Genomic DNA, 9,738 nt, shown 5'->3' on the forward strand with positions numbered 1-9,738 from the left:
GTTTCCTTCTCACCCTCCAAGTTTGGACACTGACTCTAAGGGTGAAATTAATTACCAATGCATTTCGTTCAGACCAGCAAATTCTGGTTTACTTCCAGCATCATAGCTGCGCTTTTAGACTAGTGCCACATGCAGATGAAGAGGTCCTCGACCTATTCATCATCCCTAGAGGCATCAATGTCATCATATATGTATATTCATTTTTACAAATAAAAGCAGCGTACTATCCTTACTTTCTTTCCTCACTGGACTTCTGCCTACAAGAAGCTCATTATATGCTTTGCCTTTCTCCAGGCTCATCTTGTATAGTCTTTGATTTGGATCACATTGAAGGGAAAGGCTAAGGACCAGCAGCAGATGCAGGAACATTACTTAATAAATTGCTAATCCATCCTCATTAACAAAGTCCTTCCAGAGTGGGTATTAAGACAAAGAGCTTTCCGCATTTGTGCAGACTTAAGGGAACATCTGTGTTTGTGATGGCAGAAGATTGGTTGTGATATAATAGAAATGAAGCCTCACAGAAAAATCCTTTCACTGATAAAAGTGAGATTTTTATAAGAATTAACTTTCACTAAGGTGTGGTTTTTTTCCCAATTTATTTATTGACATCATCTTTTCTTACCTATTGGTAGATATCCCTTCAGAAATGAGTGCCAACTCTTTCAGTGATTCTGTTCTCTTACTTGTGTGCTTTGAACGAGAATGCAAATTTAAAGGTCTGTCCATACGTACAAATTGCACAGGCTTAATTAACTAACTTCCCAACTTGGAGTTGGCTCAGTTTAATTTGTTATTCATTTAAACCAGTTATCTAATTAAATAAATCAGTATTAGTTACAGTTAAGGTGATTTACAAGTATAAAAAGAGATGACACTTATTTAATTAAGCCTGCACAAATCAATTTAATTCCATTGAAATAATTTCTGCATTTGTGTTCCATCTTAGAAATGTTTTTAAATTGTGAAAAGAACTGCATATCTTAAAACCTTGAGAAGAACATACGTTTTCGAAAGGATGTGTGAAAATTAAAATTCATGGCTAGAAAAGAACTTCACCATCACCCTGTAAGCAGGGAAAGACAGGATAGCAGAGCAAAACATGAAGCTCATCAGCCTAATTTTGTTGTACAACGTTAATGGAACGCTAAATATTAACATTAGGTTGTGATCCAAAATCATGTTACCAAGGCTTAGACTGCTTTGCATGAGCTGAGCCTTAGAAACTATCCACGTGCATTTTTGGTTAATTTAGCTAAACCCATATTATCTGTTATAGGGCTTTATCAAAACATTCTACCTGCTAAGCATATAAAAAGTACAGCAAGGACCAGTGAACACAACAGACAGGCTTACAAAAACCAGTGTGTGTTTAATGTGTGCTGGCAGGAAGGACATGATCATTACCACAGTATCAGAGAGAGTCTCTACACTGCTTGCTGAATCTAAGGTTTTTCTTCTAACTTTCAGGGCTCAAATACCCATAACCTCAATGATGACATTTAGCAGCAGAATAAAGCTTATATGTCTGCATCGTGAGGTCCTTGGAGTAAAGGACTATTTGAAATATATATTACAATTTCCATAGTGCTTGCAAATTATATTTTGCATTTTTTGCATTGTTTTATGATCCTTTTGCACCAAGGAGAGCACACACAAAAGCTCCCAGATCCAAAGAAACAAAACCTTCACTATCCTTACTCTGCAAAACCAAGCGAAGTATCTTCCCTTGAAGATAAGAATGTTCTGTGCTCTCTTCTAGAAACTAGGCTACAAAATGCAAAGGCTATGGGTCTGACTTTGCAACCACTGAAGCAGGGGTCAAAAATGTGATTTTATTCATTATTGTAGTGTTTCTTCTGTTCAGCTGAATCACATCAATTCAGAATACTGAAAAGTCCTCTGTCTGCATCTTTTCCTTTTGAGACTAAAAAGCTATTACGAGGAAATTTGTTATGTTGAAAAAGTGAGGGTGCTAATGGATTATTAAATGTCTGGGTTAACCTTACGAGAGATGTTTTCATTGGGATAACTCAATTTAATACAGTGTAATAGAATTTTCTAGTATATGTTAAAGTCCAAATGGTGATGTGTAAAAGCAAAGCATGAAAGTCCCTTTGAGAAATCTGCCTGAAAGCTGATTATTTAAAATTGCTGTAACTTTATAACTCTTTATTCCAGTGATGAGATAATGATACAATTTAGAAACGGAAGGCTTAGTGATATATGTTTCATTTAGATTCTTCTTAATAGGTGACATTTATTGAAAGCTGACTCGTGAACTGTGTTCCATTCTTCGTGCTATCTATCTGCCTTGAAGCTGTTGGATACTGTAATTACATTTTGCTTCATTTCCTGTGTAATTTATGTGAAAATCCTTCCATAGTAGGAAAGTACAAAGTCCAGATAATGAGAACATGACAACGTATAAGATTTAAGATGGTTGTTTAGATTGCATCTTGAACTGCCTGTGACTCAGGCGCTTTCAAGGTCATCCAATCCATAGTGAGATCAGGCTGCACAGCACTTTTGAGACTGTATAAAATAAAAACATTTTGCTATTTTTAATAAACATCAGTCTTAACATCATTATTTCTAAAAACTGAGATGTGTCTTTTGGGTAAAGTAAGAAGAAACACCAAATCTTATTATGTTGAGTTACTGTGGTATTTGTGTGAAGAATATTAAGAACAGTTCTGTGCCAGGGCATAACGCTCTGAAGTCTCCAAAGCTTTGCTATTTTGTTTTATTACACTTTCAAAGTTTTCCCCTTGGCAAATTCTTGATAGTCCTGGATGTATTTTTTTGACTAATGTGTTTCATAATGCCAAATATTTTTTTTTTCTTTAGTAAAATCTTGTAGATAAATCATTACGCTACCCGTTCATCTCATCACCAGCCTGGTCGATGTTATGTCTAGATATAATCAGCTGGATTCATTTTCCGGCCTGAGGATATCGTATACCTTCATTATGGATTGCTGACTCTGGTTTGTGGACTTTTCTCGGTAGAATTTCTGAATCCTGTGTTAACAGTGCTGACCGCTGCCTGGGCTTGACTTTCTTTCATTGCACTCCTACCATGGGTTCTGTGTACTAAGAAACAGAAATGGGCCACAAAGCAACTGCTCATCAGTGCATCGGCCACTGAAAGTGGCATTTCATTTACTTTGCTTCCTAGGTCTAAAGAGAAGCTTTGCTCCCTATTCCCTGTGTGGAAACTACAGGGAGCAGCTTCCCCCACGTAACTGGGATGCATTTTGCTGAAGCCTTCAAAGTCAGGATTTGGGAAGCCTAAGAGTTCTGGACTGAATGAGAAAACAAGGAGATGAGTTTAGCAGGAGAAACAGGAACATTTCCAAGGAAGGGAGGAGGTTATTGGCCAGAGCTTGAAGGGAATATCCCCTAAGAGGCACAGGCTGTGAAAGAACTACTGTAGGGGGATCCTTTGGCCCTTATAAACCTCTCGGTGGTTAAATGGTGCCTTTAACCTAAGTCCGTGCTACCGCTGAAAGGATGAACCCATCCAACTCCCTGCTTCCTCCTGGTTTGTTCCTACCACCTCTCTTGTGCTCCCAAGTAAGGATTACGCTGCTGAATGGAAGCTGAATCAAAGGACTGATGTGCTGAAAACTAATCTGGAAGGTGGAGAGGGGCAGGGGTTTGTCAGAAGTGTTACAGAGAGGTGCTGAATGCAAGTGTTCATGTCCCCACAGTCTGGTACATCTCAGCTTTTCTGAGGACTGTGTTGATGTGATATCCTGGGAAGCAAAGGGAGGAAGTGCATCTCCTTGCAGACAATGCTTTGAATAACTGTGTTTGTGAGTTTTCCTTATACAAAAGACGATTGTTGTTTGCTAATGAGTTAATTGTTGTGTATCTAAACAACCTCCTAGGTGATGCAGTAGTGGAATTATAATCATTCCTTACACAATAAGTTAAGCTGATCTGGACTTTCCTTTTTTTTTGTAAGCCATCTGGTTTGTGAAGGGGTTAGATAGTAAATGGGGGTGAAATAACCTCACTAATTCAATGCCAAAGGTCCTTTAAAATTGGGGTGCAATTTTAGGCTCTGAAGTTGAGTGGATGTTACAAAAAGCAAGGAAATTAGAACATAGGTTTTTATGGATGTCTGCTTCAGCCACACCATACCTCTCTCTGGCTTTTGACTTGTAAGACTTTCCCACGTATCCTCACTCCAGAAACTCTTAGTCAATCGGATCTGTTTCTTGTATTTAACACACTTTACACTAAGCAACAGTGTCACTTCTAGACAAAATATTTCTCAAATTGTTTATTATAGCAATGTACAGTACAATAGGAATAGAAATATACAGTAAAACCATGACCTCTCCAAATCTGAATCTGCCTGCTGTCAGAGCCATAGCAAGGTACGCTAGTACTTGCCTCTCTTCCTGTCTCTATCCAGCTGCTACGTACTACTCACCCTGTCTCTGCAGCCCTTTAGTCTGTTGTTTTCACAATGAGCAATAGTAGTTGGCGAGGCTCATCTCCATTGTATCTCCTTTGCTCAGCTTTATGCACCACATTTCTGATGACCCACCTGAGAAGTCCAAATCTAGCTTTTCTAGGACTGTGAGCTGGGTAATTGAAGTGTACAATTGTCACTTCAAAAAAAATTAATCTGTATTTTAAAAGTTAATTGAAGAGAAACCTGGCTAAATACGTATCATTATTCTTTTATTGCATTAATTTCCCTGCCTCCCCCTTTAGGTCAGCTAGTGCTTCCCTTGGGAAAACTAGAAGTGGAGTTAATTTTTCATATGATTAACCAGCATCACAAAGACTGTGTTGTTCCCTAAAACTCCATTCTCAAAACATTCACTGGAGACTTTCAAATGAAATATTAATGCTTTGTGTTTACATTTTCTTTAAGACGTTTGGAATTTAACTAGCCATCTTGGAATAATCAGAATGCAAATGTGAGCCTCTTGATTTCAGTGTTGAATTTGGTTCTACAGACGTTACCGTAGAAAGCTCTGCTGTTGTCTTCTCCCAACACAGGATGTCAAACTTGTTGCTCCCAAACAAATATAACTCATGGACCTCTCAGATGTCCTGCTGCTATTTATCATTTTGTTGTGTGGGATGCAGCTGGAGTGATATCACCAGGTACATTTCAAACCATATGTTTCATTGCACTTTTCAGTGCAGTTGTAATATTCACTGATATTTTTTTCTCCTCTCTTCTGTTGGACATTGTGGCTTTGGGCTTTCAGAAACATGGTATTAAGGAATTAACATTCATGTCTGGATCACTGTAGACTCAAATAATTCTACCAGTGATAAACTGCACTGAATTCTGTGTACAGATTGTGACCAGGAACTAGAAATTGTGTCTCCCTTCTCTTAAAAAAATCATTTTGCCAATAAATCACAATAAGTGTTTCAAAGTGACATGGACTTGACAAGAAAACTGGTGTGTGCGCCCCCTTCTTTCTTCTTACTCTTTATCTCCGACTAGTTGATATAGACTAAGCATTCTTCTAGCTGGGGAGACGCATGTTTTTCTGAATAGCTTTAATTTGAGAGGCTGAATTCAGATCTCGTATTTACTCAGTGTGCGGTTGCAGCATTGGGATACTGGATAAAATTAGCATCTTTTTCGTATGGTAAAGATGGTTGTAGTAACTCTGTGTGTGGAGCTCAATCATGTTGTTCCATGCTAGGCATGTGGGATAGAACTTTGTGGGGACTTAGTCATGATATAAACACATAGCACCTCAACCCTCTCAGATGGTAGAAGATCTGGGGGAGAACAAGGAGTGTATAAAGAACTCGACCAGTGGAAATTTGAGCTCTGGGAGACCAGGAGGAAGTTTAGAGGCTTGACTGTTGGTACTCAGAAGTCCTTGCCTTGGCTGAAAAATTGCTGTCTGCTCTGTTTCAGTTTTCCTTAGCTGAAGAACTTCATTCTGTGCATTTCAAATTGATTTCAAAGCTCTGACTGAAGGTGCGGTTTTGGTGAATATTAGAAATTCTGCAAAACAGCATTCCAGTGTTTGGAAAACAATGAAAAACAGCTTGGATTGAACAAGACCCAATCTTTATGCATTTCAAATATTGAAAGTTTTTTGCTTCCTCGCCCTGAGCCAAAATGAGACAACCTAATGGAGGAATTTGTTGCCAAAAGATGCTTAAAAGTAGCTATGAAATTCAAGGTTATCATCTCAGTCAACGATGCTAAACCAGACCCAAGCCCTGACTGTTCAGTTACATTTTGCCATTGTCAATTGATTGAATACATTCTTCTTTTCTTCTAAAAGGTGGAATTTCTCCTTTTATTTATTTATTTTTAAATGTTCTATAATTATCTTCTTTTTCACTGACTCCTAGATCTGGCTCATAATGACTCACGTAAGTCTGGAAAATAATTTGGTTACAGTGCTTTCAAAAGTGTCTCTGGTGAAATGAACACGTCTGTAGGATGCACGTCATACTGCTGGACAGACAAAGCTGCACAAAGTACAGATTTCCTTCTAGCAGAAGTAGCAATAGCCTACGACACTTGAAAACGAAGTTTTCTCACAGTGCTTAATTTCTTTCCTGCCACATGAAAGTAAAGAGTATTCCATTGTGGATTGTACTGTCACAGAAATGTATATTTTAATAGTCATGGTTCTCATCTAATGAATACAAATGGTCATCTTGCGATGATGTAAGATCAGTTAACTGCACAGGAGGAGCTTTCTAAATGGAATATTTCTTATGTGGGTTGTGAATGCACAAAGAAAATTGAACCACAATGGGATTATTCCCCTTGATCCAAGTCTGATAAATGTCAGAAAGAGTTATGAACATGCTGAAATTGAAGTGTGAAACCTACTGTATAAAATTGAACTGTCCAAGCAATCTTATGGGGAGACAGTGATTTAACAGAGTTCAGTAGATTAATTTTACCTGCAGTAAGTGAAGATATGGTGGCTTTGGCTTTGTTATCCTGGAAATCCCATAAATACTCTATGTCCAGCTGCCCACCTATATCATCTCTGGGGACCAAACAGGTAAGCTGAGAGAGTAATTCGAGAATGGAATGTCTTTCTTTGAAGCCCATCTGAGTTCTCTTTTGAGCTGAGTTTTTGCAGCTCTAAAAAGGTTCTCAAGCTAAAAGGATTTTCAGTGTATTCACACAAACGTGGATACTGTACAGCATCATTACCTATCACTGCTTTCTATGGGGTTGAATGTTTTTAGCACTACTGATATTATAATTAGTCACTTAAAGATGCACCAGTCTCCTTTTTCAGTGTTTCCAAATATGTTTTTCCCTCTTCTTTTACGTACTTAAGGATCTGGAGAGATAATATTCTCTTTTTACAGAGATGACTGGAAAACTAAGCCCTTTTTGAATTTTCACCCTGGAACTGGGATCAGCAGCATCATGAACCCCCACGATGGGAGATTTAGAAAAGGTCCCAGAATTTAACCATAGTACTGGAAAGATGGGTTGAACTTAAAGTCCATGGGGAGGGACAAGTGTGGAGCATATAGCCTGCTATTTCCTTGAATTTTCAATAAGCAGAGTTCATCAGTCTTTTTTCCTGGAGAAGTGTTTGAAAATGCAAAATGATCCTATGGATCAAAGGTGAGGCTTCCTATTATGCACAGCGAGCTGCCACTATAAGTTTCGCAGTAAAAGGTTAACGTCCTGGTTTACATCCAGTTAATGACAATTGAAATCAAATCTATAACCCCTGTAGTATTCATTCAAAGTAAAACAAACCCCAGTAGGTTTCTGGATTCAATAGAGCATATTGAAATGGGCAGCTGAGTGTTCTGGCCGCTAAACTGCTTGCCGGAGTTGAAAAGCAAAACCAAAGCCTCTTTGTGATTTGAGTTAACGCTTGAGTTCTTTGAAGAGGCCATTGCAGAGGTCATGGGCAATGAAGGATGCCACCAGCTTCAGGGATAAGCTCTTGAAGCCAGCTTTCAGTTTTCTCTTAAAAAGCACTCTGCATCCCTCTGTCATTCGGGCTCTGAATTCATGAGTCTCTTGCTGCTTGTTATGCTTTTAGTGTTTGGTAGTAACTTCAGATTATGTATGCGACTCCAGCACTGGCAGTATTAAAGCTATATAAACATCAGGCTTAAATCATCCCTTTGTTTTTTAGACTTTAGGCTTTCTTCTAACAAACGGAAACAAAATTATTCTTCCTTCTTGACATGTGAAGATATACTAGCTAATTAAATCTACATAAATCACTAATGTTAGCGTTTTAATGGGTTTGGTAGTGTTGTAGCATCACCATATGAAAGGATACTGCTTTATCTGTGAAATGGAATAATTTCTGGGAACTACCAATGAGCTTAAGTCTTAATCTCTCCAGTGTGGTTCCTTGAAATGAAAGCTAGGGCATCCAAAAGCCCAGGGAAAAGTGAGAAGTAGGAACAGTAACACAGAGGGAGAAACAGCCGAGTTTCTCTCCTGACATTTTGGAAGATCTAGCTTATATTCTCTCAGGGATTCGGGATGGTACTGCATCAAAATCTACTTTATGAGTGTACAGGAATTTTCCTTATTGAGATGTCTATCTGCAACATAATTTTAATGTTTCTGTATGTAACTCAAATAAGGAGGCAGCTAATGGACTTTAGTGGATTGGCCTGACTAGAGAGGCACTTATTCTGGTGAGCTAAGGCAGAAGAATCCGGGCCCTAGTGCTGTGCCACTGGCCTAAATGCAAATGAATATCTAAAACCCAAGGAAATGTATTTGTACTCACATATTATTGCTTTTAAATTATAAAATGGAAAGTTTATCTTGCAGCAGGTCAAAAAAAGTGGTGATGTGGGTGTGTTTGCAGTACGCTCCGAGCATCAAAGCTTTAAAAGGCATTTCTGGCATTCAGAATAGTTTCTTTCTTTGCTTTTGGAGCAGGAAAGAGATAATAAGCTTTTTGGATAAAGTGTTTCTGTTTGCTTTTACTTGACAAATGGTCTGACACACACAGAGGACAGCAGGTGCTTCTTCTGTCCTGTGATCTAGAAGCCAAACAAGAAAAGCGTTCCAAGGCTGATGGATTTTAGTATGGTGCAGATAGTTTGATACGTCAAAGCCCCAACAGCCTCTATTTTACAGACTTCAGTATGAAAAATAATAAAATGCAGCAAAGAAACAGTAAAATTCTATGCTCCACTCTTCTTGGGAAGATGGAAATTGGAGCCTACGCCCTTTAGTCTCTATAGTGTCTAAAGGAGGTGTGCACAAGAAAGTCAGACTGGAGTTGGGACTAGTGAGTTCAGTTCACAGAAAAAAACATGCAGTAAGTAGAACACGGCTGTGGTGTTTCCACCAATGGTTTTTACGAGGTTTAGGTCATGCATGTGTGACAAAAGGGAGAGAGAAAGGGGTGGTGCAGAACACAGCCACCTGGTTTTGCTGAACTCTGAGTAGATGCATTTCTTTACCATTTTGGTGCTTTTCTCCCTTGAGCTGATGGAACTCCCAGATTTTTGTTGAAGCTTCAAACAAGATTCACCTTGGGCTCTGGGTTTTACTATTGACTACATTTTGGGAATGCAGAGTTCTTTATCTAAACTGGTCTTTCCTTGTAATCTAAAAAGTGTGGAGTGGGTTTTACACCAAATGGACTTACTCTTTCAAGACTCTAAAACCATGGAAGTCATTCTCAAGACTATAAATAATGAGGTTCATGACTACATAGCCATTTAAGCTTTTTACTTAATAAGCATAGTACAAAAGATAGAACTATGAATT

This window comes from Cuculus canorus, chromosome 12 (genome assembly GCF_017976375.1).
Source record: "Cuculus canorus isolate bCucCan1 chromosome 12, bCucCan1.pri, whole genome shotgun sequence".
NCBI classification, from domain to species: domain Eukaryota; kingdom Metazoa; phylum Chordata; class Aves; order Cuculiformes; family Cuculidae; genus Cuculus; species Cuculus canorus.